This window comes from Petaurus breviceps, unplaced genomic scaffold, assembly GCF_028583685.1.
Source record: "Petaurus breviceps papuanus isolate PSGF00001 unplaced genomic scaffold, PetGlider_PUasm1.0 90644, whole genome shotgun sequence".
NCBI lineage: Eukaryota > Metazoa > Chordata > Mammalia > Diprotodontia > Petauridae > Petaurus > Petaurus breviceps.
The window spans coordinates 8121759-8131564 of record NW_027187298.1 but is presented as its reverse complement, the minus strand read 5'-3'; the positions used below and the strand labels follow the sequence as shown (position 1 = coordinate 8131564).

The 9806-nt window shown below is 38.3% G+C and overlaps 1 long non-coding RNA gene across 4 annotated transcripts in view; it reads left to right on the top strand.

Annotated features, from left to right (window-relative positions):
* LOC138143538 (uncharacterized) overlaps nt 1–5733 on the top strand; it is a 78866-nt gene extending 73133 nt beyond the window's left edge. For all 4 annotated transcript variants that reach the window (XR_011163720.1, XR_011163719.1, XR_011163717.1 and 1 more), the window contains 2 exons: nt 3761–3873; nt 4627–5733. This is a non-coding gene — a long non-coding RNA (uncharacterized lncRNA). The remainder of the gene's footprint in view (nt 1–3760; nt 3874–4626) is intronic.
* The last annotated feature ends 4073 nt before the right edge of the window (nt 5734–9806 follow it).

Genomic DNA, 9806 nt, shown 5'->3' with positions numbered 1-9806 from the left:
AAGAAAGAAAGAAAGAAAGAAAGAAAGAAAGAAAGAAAGAAAGAAAGGAAGGAAGGAAGAAAGAAAGAAAGAGTTGTACAAACAGCTTTATAATAGTTTCATGGACAATCTGTTTCATTTGCTGTTAGTGAAAATCAGAAAAACAAAACAAATAAAAATGAAAAAAAAAAAAGAATTGAGTCTTGCTTTCCAAAGAGTTTTATTATCCAGAAATAAAAGGCATTTTGAGAATATTAGGGATAGATTTATAATGGTCCTTGAATAGTCCTTAACAAAGTGTTTTTCACTCTTGGGAAATCTATAGGTGGTAGATAGGCAGCAATATGTCCCTTTCACAAGTGATGTAATAGACCCAGAGAGGTTAAACCATTTTCCCAAGGCCACCAAAGAAGAGTTTTAGGGCCTAGATCAGCATTTCCAGAGGACCAGGGCCACGCTATTTCTAGTTCTACACAATAAAAATTGTTCCCAGCATTTCCACTAAATTATACCTGATTTGCTCAAATTCTGTCATCCTGTTCGAATTTGTCCTTTAACATCTCATTTTTCTAGTGTGGGAAAAAATCCTTCAACAAACCCTTACATAAAGGCAAAACCCACCGAAACCACACACACTTGGAGAAAATGATCCCTTATTTACTATTCAAGAGACCCAGGACCAAACATGAAAAACCATAACATGAACAATGTTGTGGGAATGAGAATGAAAGAGTAATGGTAAATAATTAGGCAGCAGTATTTCTATGACAATGTCTAGCACAACAGTGATATTTCTCATTGACCAAATGGTGCCAACTAATTTGGATATTTGTATCATATTGCCTTGCACTGCTTTATTCTTATACATTCCTGTATAAATCCCTAATTTTGTGACTTGTAAATGGCAGTGGTAACTGCTCCCACAAATTGCTTACCTGTTCAGAGATCCCAGTGATCAAGGAGAGTACTTTTAGGAATGCAGTGGAGGAAAATATGGGAAAAAAATCCTTAAGGTGGATTCTGTTTTATCCTGTAAGGTATTGAAATCCTGCCAGGGAGAAGTTAGTGGCAAGGTGATATTTCAAAGGAAGGCCTTAGGGCACAGAAAATTGTTTAGTGGGGAAGAGAAAGGAAGGATATAAAAGAGTTCCCAAAAGGAGAAGTTTGGGTAAGTGATGGAAGATACTTTCTTCCTCTGTTCCAATAACGACTCCCCAAAGAGTTTTTTTTTAAACCCCCCAGGAGAGTGCTTGCTTATCTTAAAATATGTCATGGAATTCTCAAAACAAAATTAATTGGACAAGACTGTGATTTAAAAAAAAAAAAGAAATTTTCTCTTATAGGTGGTATAACTAGTCCTATTAGGTCTCTCATTAAACCCTTTACTGATTGTGAAATGAGTACTTCCAACTGGGTCTCCTTGCCTAAGCAAGGCCTACTGATGTAGTTTTTGCATCGATGGAGAGAGGGGGAAGCCAGCAGAGGCTGTTTCTCTTGCTTCCATTCTGGCATGGTCTCTGGCACTTTTTGCATTTTCTTTGGGGCCACTGTCAATAATTAATCTTCAGCTAGTGAAGCTGCTGACCTTCAGCCAGGGAGCAGAGAAGGTTTAACTGAACTGATTGCTTGTCAAAGTCATGTTTGTACAGCTTTACATGTCATAGGATAATAGGATTTTAGAGCTGCAAAAGAATTTAAAGATCACATAGTTCTATTCCCCTTATTGCCCATTTTAGTATGTCAGAATGAATTCTAGATTGATCTCTAAGGGTCTCTTCAACCTCTGAGTTCCTAAGTAAATATCCTTTGGCAAGGCATGGATTATTGCTACACCAGTGTATGACATACAGTTATGCAATATTGGTACCTCCTTTCTCACAGTGTTGATGAGAGGAAGGTTCTTTTTAAACCTAGAGAAATGGGAATAGAGTATGAGTTGCAGCACTTTCAGGACAGGGGCATCAACTCTCACGATGTTGCTAATGATGGCTGTGGAGGGTGGTCATCATACTTTCTTTCGGAAATCCTGAATGGAGCAGGAGTTAATGAAAAAATCCAAAGTCTGGGTTTATCATGAGGTTGGATATCATGAGATGGACAGATTGTCAGATTGCTAATTTGTCCATAAAACTGGCAAAGATGATAAAAGACAAATTGTCAAAGCTGGAGAGACAGACATGCTGACAGAATGTCAGTGGGGTTATGAAAAGGTCCTACTCCTTTGGAAAATGATTTATATTTATGTACAAAAAACTGTTAAGCTTTTCATATTGAGACCCATAAATCCCACTGGGCATATACCTCAATGAGGTCAAAGAAAGAGCCCATGTATAACAAAATATTTATAGCAGCTGGTTTCTTTTCTTTCCTTCCTTCCTTCTTTCCTTCCTTCCCTCCTCCCTCGCTCCCTCCCTCCTTTCCACCTTCCCTCTCTCCTTCTTTCTCTCTCTTTTATGGTAGCAAAAAGACTGAAGACAAATTGTGTAACCATCAATTAGAGAATGATTGAATAATCTATGGCATATGAATGTAGTAGAATATTATTATATCTTAAGAAATTACAAACAGTAGGAATTCAGAAAAACGTGGAAAAACTTTATAAACCAATGCAAAGTGAAACAAGGAAAACTGAAAGAATGATATCCATAATGACTATAACAACATAAATGAAAATAAGTCAGCCAAACTCTGATTAATAATAATGGCCAGTTTCAGCACCTGAGAACAGATGATAAAACACATTTACCTTCTTTTGCTACCGTGTTTCCCCGATAATAAGACACTGTCTTATTATTTTTTTGGACAGAAAAACACCAGAGGGCTTCTTTTCAGGGGAGGGCTTATTTTAATGAACATTGACAGCAATTTTAATTAACAGGTAAATGTGAACAAAAAAATGTACCTTTATTCAATAAGCAAATCACTGGGGAAGAACAGGATGATGCGCTCACTGCTGCAGCTCTGATTAGATGCAGCTCGGAGCGCGGCGTACGTTTCATGGGGGGGGGACGGTGCATACAGAGGGTACTGTAATGTAGCGTGTAGCGCAGGGGATCACCTTCACTACAGTAGCAATCTCAATAGGGCTTATTTTCGGGGGAGGGCTTATTTTAGAGGAATCTTACACAGTAAGGGGAGGGCTTATTTTCAGGATAGGTCTTATTATCGGGGAAACACGGTAGAGATGAGAAATAACAGAAGTGGAGTGTTGCCCATACTGACAAATGTATTTTTGTCATTGAATTTTGCTTAATTTTCTTTCTTTCTCTTCCTTCCTTCCTTTCTTTTTTCTTTTTACTAGGGAGGGTATTAATGTGGGAAGGATATATCAAGTAGAATAAGTATCTCTGGAGGAGGTAGTATTTTCCTTTTTCTTGAGATCTTTAAACAAAGATTGGATGACCACTAACTGAACTGTTTATAGAAGAGACATGTTTTAGAGATGGTTTAGACTAGATAGTTCTGAATTCTCTTCTAACCCTAAAATTCTGTGATTCTGTGGCTCAGAGAGGGAAAGTGACTTACCCAAATCATATTGTTAATGGCAAAGCTGGAACTAGAATCCAGGACTCCTAACTTCTAGTCCACTACTTTTCAAGTCAGGCCAATTTCTGGAGGGCTCTGAAAACAAGGCAGAAGGGTTTGGATTTGATATGGTAGGAAACAGGGAGATATTAAAGGTCTTTTTTTTTAAAGTAGGAGAATGTTATGGTGAAAGTAGTTCATATATCTTTTCACCATCAAGGAATAGAAGAGGATAACTGAATTTTCTCTTCCCCAGTAGAAGCCAGGTGTCAGGACACTTCTGGACCAACAATACCTTGTGGGAAAGGAAGAAAACTGGTCCTCGATTCCAGGAAATGATGTTGTCTGAGAATCAAGAAGTGAGGAAAGGTGGGGGCACTTATAGAAATCTATAAATGATTAGAAACTGTGAAAGGAATGGTGTAATTGATTAGAGAGAAAATAGAAGAGGGATTGCCCAGAAAAGTACTATCTCTTTTATAGATTTTTGGGAAGAGAGGATCCAGGACTTTAAGTAGTACAGGTACATCTCATGAAGGCTAGGCTACATTGAGGAACAGAGGCAGGAATCTCATTTGAACGTAATAGGAAGTGGGAAACTATATATAGTGGAACATTTAAAGGGGCCCACCTCCTTATGGTGTAGAATGGGATGTTGCAGAGAAATGTAAAAAGGGAATAGGAAAGTCAGTATTAGGAGAGTGGGCAGGTAAAAAAAAATCAGAGGGATCTCATGCACTACTTCTTCAGTGAATCTTTGAGCTTTTTACTGTGTCTACAAGACTACAAAAAGGCCTCTTAGATATGTGCCTCGGGATTCAAAATTCACAGGAAGTTAAAGACTTGAGTACAGATACATGTTCTTAGCAATAATGAACAAGGGTGGAAGATGGTAAAAGTACCAAGATTGCAAAAGAAAACTGCTCTTGATTAGAAGTAGAATTCAATTCAATAAACCTCCAGTAAGAGCTTACATGCAAGAAGACCTACGATCGAGTCCTACTATTGTCTACCCAGTGACTACTGAGTCACTTATTAGCTGTGTGACCGTGGGCACATGGGGAACTCGAATTCCTCGCCTGTAAAATAGAAATAATAAGTTCCTCTGTATCTCTCTTACAGGACAGAAAGGAAGATTTCACTTTCACAAATGGAAAAAAAACCCAAAAACATCAGAACGATTAGAACTATCCTGAAGTGGAAAGTACTGCTTTTGGAAGTAGTTGGTTCCCCATCATTGGAGGTTTTCAGACAAAAGCTGGATGTCCACCTGTCATGAATGTTATAGAGGGAATTCCTATTTGGGTTTGGAAAAGATGGACTCTGTGGCCCCTTCCAGCTATGTTTCTTTGATTCATTGAACTGTCATGCCTAGGGCAAGCACATTTTATGGGGAGAGACCTCAGACCTGGGGACCAGTGTGGGGAGTGTGATAGTAATGGTAATTAAATAGCCATTACTATCACAGGGAGGGAGACATCAGACATCAGGGCACAAAGCCCCATGGGGTAAGTGGACCCAGGACACTGCCTATGGCGTGGGGAGGAAGGTCTCTAGGAGATACTGCTTTGAAGATTACTACTGAGATCCCAGAGAACAAGGAAGGAGCATTGAGAATTGACTTGGGGTTTAGCTGTTCTGTAGTCTGATAGTTTACTATTTAAACTAATTATTCCTGCTAATGCAGCACTAAACTCATTTGTTTCTACTTACTAAAGAAGAGTGTGTTATTAATAACCCCTCTAAATTTCAGTGCCCTAGTACAAAGCCTTGACTGTCCCACCTAATTAGAGTTCTGGTTGTCATGTGGATCAAATGAGATGAAGCATATGGAGATATTTTATAAAGAGTAGTTCATTCTGTAATATATGTATTATTATTATGGAAGAGTATTATCATATCACAGAGCTCTCCTTAGACCTATTGGATTAATAAGGGGCTGATTAGGGAGGGAGCTCACCCAAGCACAAAGGAAATATTACATTCTGATCAGCGTGTCATGAAAAGTGGAGGCAGGTTTGGAAATAGGGCACTTGGAGAGACATGAACTTTTTTCAATGAAAGGCCATGAATTTTAAGAGGGGGTAAAAATAAGCAATAGGCTGTTGATAATAGAGCAAGTGAGAATGATTTGATGAGTTTGAGATTGTTAAATATCAGAGACCTTGAAGATGGCATGTATATTGGGACTTGAAAAACTTAGAAGTGAAATGAAGGGAAGAGAGTAAATTGAAACAAAATAAAATAAAAAACAGACTGATATTCTTGGCAAACTCACTGTTGACATACACAGCTTACGTGATTCTTGATGATAAATAACTGTTGAAAAGAAAGAAACACCATTTTGGATAGTGATTCAGAAGCAAAATATGTTGGGGAGACTAATGTAGGCGGCCAAGTTATGTTAAACAAGATGAAGGGGCTAGTATCTCATGAATGTGCGTGGGAAGCAGATTACCATTGGAGAAAGAGTTAATAATTAAACCCTATGTACCACTTCAATGGATCTTCAGGCTTTATACTGTGTCTACAAGACTACACAAATTCCTCTTTGTTTGGTATGTGCCCCACATCCTAAGACCCACAGGAAGTCAAGGATCGGTTCTGAAAAACAATACATGTTAAGCTACAAAGCCACAAAGCCAGGAAATCAGTATGTCAGTCATGGTTGGTTGGGAGAAAGAAGGAAAGCAAAAAACTAGTTCAAATTTGGTAAGGAAAAGGCATACAGGGTATACTCATAGTGACAGTATTATTAAAGATACCCAGGGATTAAAAAAAAAACCTAGCAGGCATCTGGCAAAGATAGTCTAATGGAGTAGACTAGTGGTATGGGAAGAGATGGGAATCCTGTTTTTAATTTTTGCCAAAGACAGCAGCATAGGATTTTAGCATAGGAAGGAGTCATCTAGCCAGTTCCCTTATTTTACAAATGAGAAAAGTGAGACTGAGAGCTAGACTGACTTTCTTGCCAACAAGGCCACATAGGTTGTGCTGATACTGAAATCCATCCAGGAGGCAGTCAGTGTAAGACTTGCATTCTGTACCTTCCCCTCCCCTAGTAACCAGCCATGTGACTGTGGCAATTCCTAGTCCTGTACCTTACCATCTTAGAATTTTAGACATAGAAGGAGCCTCAGCGGCCATCTAATCTAACTCATACCTAGAAAAAGAATCCATTCTGCATCACACCTAATAAGCATTTGCTTGAACATTTCCAATGATGAGGAACTCACTACTTCCCAAGGTAACCCATTTCACTTTTAGCAAGCTCCTTTTAGACTCTTTTTCACTTGCCTCAACTGTCTCTTTGGCACATTAAGGATAGATAACAGATCTGTGATTTTACTGATAGAATTCCTAGGTAGGAAACCTTTTTACCAATGTAGGCCAGTACCTTCTCAGCAACTTAAGAGTCAGAAAATGACCCAGAGCATTGGGGGTTGAGCAACTTGCCAGAGGTTACCCAGCCAGATGGATCAGAGGTAGAGCTCAAACTGAGGTCTTCCTGGCTTGGGGGCCAGTTCTCTAGCCATTTGCCATAGCTGCCTCTGTAAATTCATGATAATAATTACTGCCTTACTTCTCTGAATCTGGGGGTTGGATGAGATGATATCTTAATCTCTCTTTCAACTCTAAGGTTGTACAATGCAACCACAAACATTAAATGCTTACTTTACACCAAGGGTGAGGCATGCAAAGATAAAATCGGACATGTCTTCTATTTTTAAAGAACTTCGTATCTATGATTCTATGAATTTTGGAGGCTTGCTATAAGAACTTTTTCAGCATACAAAGAAGGTCCTCTAGAAGGGACAATCACTTTTCAAAGCAAGGAGTTTATCATTTCCAGCTTCCCATCCCAGTGGAGACTCCTACCATAACTCTGATCTTCAATGTAACATATCACAATGCTACTTTTTTTTGACCTTGAATTCACTTTGGACTCATCACTGCCCTTGATTTTGCCTCCTGTTGTTTCATTCTTGATTTGGAATCCATTTCTTTCTTTCTACTTGAATCCATGGTCCTTTGTCCCATCTTCCAGTTGGATTATTGGCTGTTCCACCCTTTGGAGACTTCTTGCCACCAGGATCATCTCTTGACAGTTGGCCCTCAGGGCTACTGCTGCTAGTTCTAGTTGCATTGTTCACATCCTAGCATGCCATTTGATTGTTCACCAGATCAAAACCAAAGTTCTTAGCCCATTTCTGAGTCCCTCACGGATGTAGGAAACCTCTTGTTTCTGACCCTCTCTCCTTTTGCTTCTCTTTCCTTATTTTTCCCTCAGGAAAACCTAATTCTAAGTAAATAATCCTCTCCTTCTACTTCCAAACTATTTCTCAGACTTTGCTAATGCTTCTATGTTTTCTTTCTCTGAGTCCTCCATGGTTTTTGTAGCTTCTGTAATTCCCCCTCCTTTATGAAGCCTTCCTATACTAGCCCAGGAATAAGGCATGATTCACCTAGAAAGTTAGAACAGGAAGAGGCATGAAGCATTACCTAGTCCAGCCCCCTCACTATAGAGATGAAGCACCTGATACCTAGAGAAGTGAAGCAGCTTGCCCATGGTCACACAGCTGGTCACTGACAGAACTAGTACTTTAGAGTCTAGTATTCCTTCCATTATTCTCTTCCTTTACACTACGTATTTGTAAAACCTTTAGCACAGTGCCTGGCACATAGTGTATACTTAATAAATACTTATTCTCTCTTTCACTCTCCACTCTTGATTTTGAGACCCCACCAATGCATTTCTATAATGGCATTTTTAGATCTTAAACATAATCACTTGACAACAAAGCAAAATAAATGATGGCATCACAGGCCCTCATATACACAATCATGTAAGTACATGGATAATAAAGTACACTGCAATCCATATATAACTTCTCACCAATGCACTCAGTATCTGTTGAGTGGGTACAGACTTATAGAAAACAAGGTTGAGGAAAGCCCATGTGCCCAGCATAGCTCAACTCTGGAGGCTGTAAACTTCAGTATTTTTTTTCTATTTCAACCTAATTGTTGATAAAAGTTCCTTCTGTGTTGAATAAAAACTTTCGTTGTTAAGCTGCATTAATCCACATAGTGATTGACTAACACCTCACTGAGCATGATGTTTTTTTTGCTTCTAAACTGTTCTGTTTAGTTAGATTTAGTCATCAACAGCAAACGTAGTATCTATACCTTTTAGCTTCATACTTAGCAGATGCAGTTCTGAGATCTGTTCTTTCACTCCTCTCTTTTTTCATTTATCTTTCTGAGTTCAGACTCTGAATTTTCTCTTGAGCCACATGTTAGCTTATAATTAGTAAAAAAAAATAGCCTTCTGTATATAAAACTATAAATTATTTTCCCCCCAAGATCATATAATCATTTTGGTGACCATATCTCTTCCATTTTCTATAGCTTATCACATTCAAAATCACCAACTATTTGTCTCAGTATTTTCTGTCAGATTCAATTCCCTGCAACTGTCAGTGTAACAGCTTCTTTTAGAATTCTAAGCAAGATAAACTCAGCTACAAATGTTAAGGAGATAGTACATTATTGAATGAGATAATATTTGTAAAAAATAATATGCTGCCTGGCATATTGTGGGCACTATATAAATGCTTATCCTCTTCCTTTTCCCTACATAACACTTTTATTGAATTATAATTTGTCTCACAGAAACTTCTACCCATTCCTAGATTTGCCCTCTGAGGCTACTCAGAATAAGTCTAACTACCCCACCCCCCAAATCCTTGTTTATTTGGGTTTTTTTTTTTTTTTGGTAAGATGAACCTTTAAGTGCTTAAAGTTCACTCCATACTAAATAAGTCTTCCCTTCTCTAAATTAAATATCTACAAGTCCTTTCATCTGATCCTTCAGTAATGCACTGATTTTGATTCCCCTGGTCATTCCAATCACCTTTCTCTAGAGGTAATACATGGTAGATATTCAGCCAATTGTTGAATTGTATTGATCTAGAAAATGGATGATATAATATATCAAAAATGTATATATCTTATATCTTAATTATTATACTTTCCAGAGAACTAATGGACAGTTTTCTTGTGGAGTGTGGCTGAAGAATAGGTATTTCTGACAGGTTTCCGAAAGCATAATTAGTCAAAACAATAGCTTGCTTAACCATATAGTCTATGTGATATCCCTAAAGTGCAGATTATGATGTCAAATGCATAATGGATTTTTAGTAAATACTATGTCCTGTTAATGGATGCGATGAGGATGAATGCTAATAGATGGGGAGGACTTCTACAAGTTATCCAGACCTTCTAGGCAGGGTTGTGCC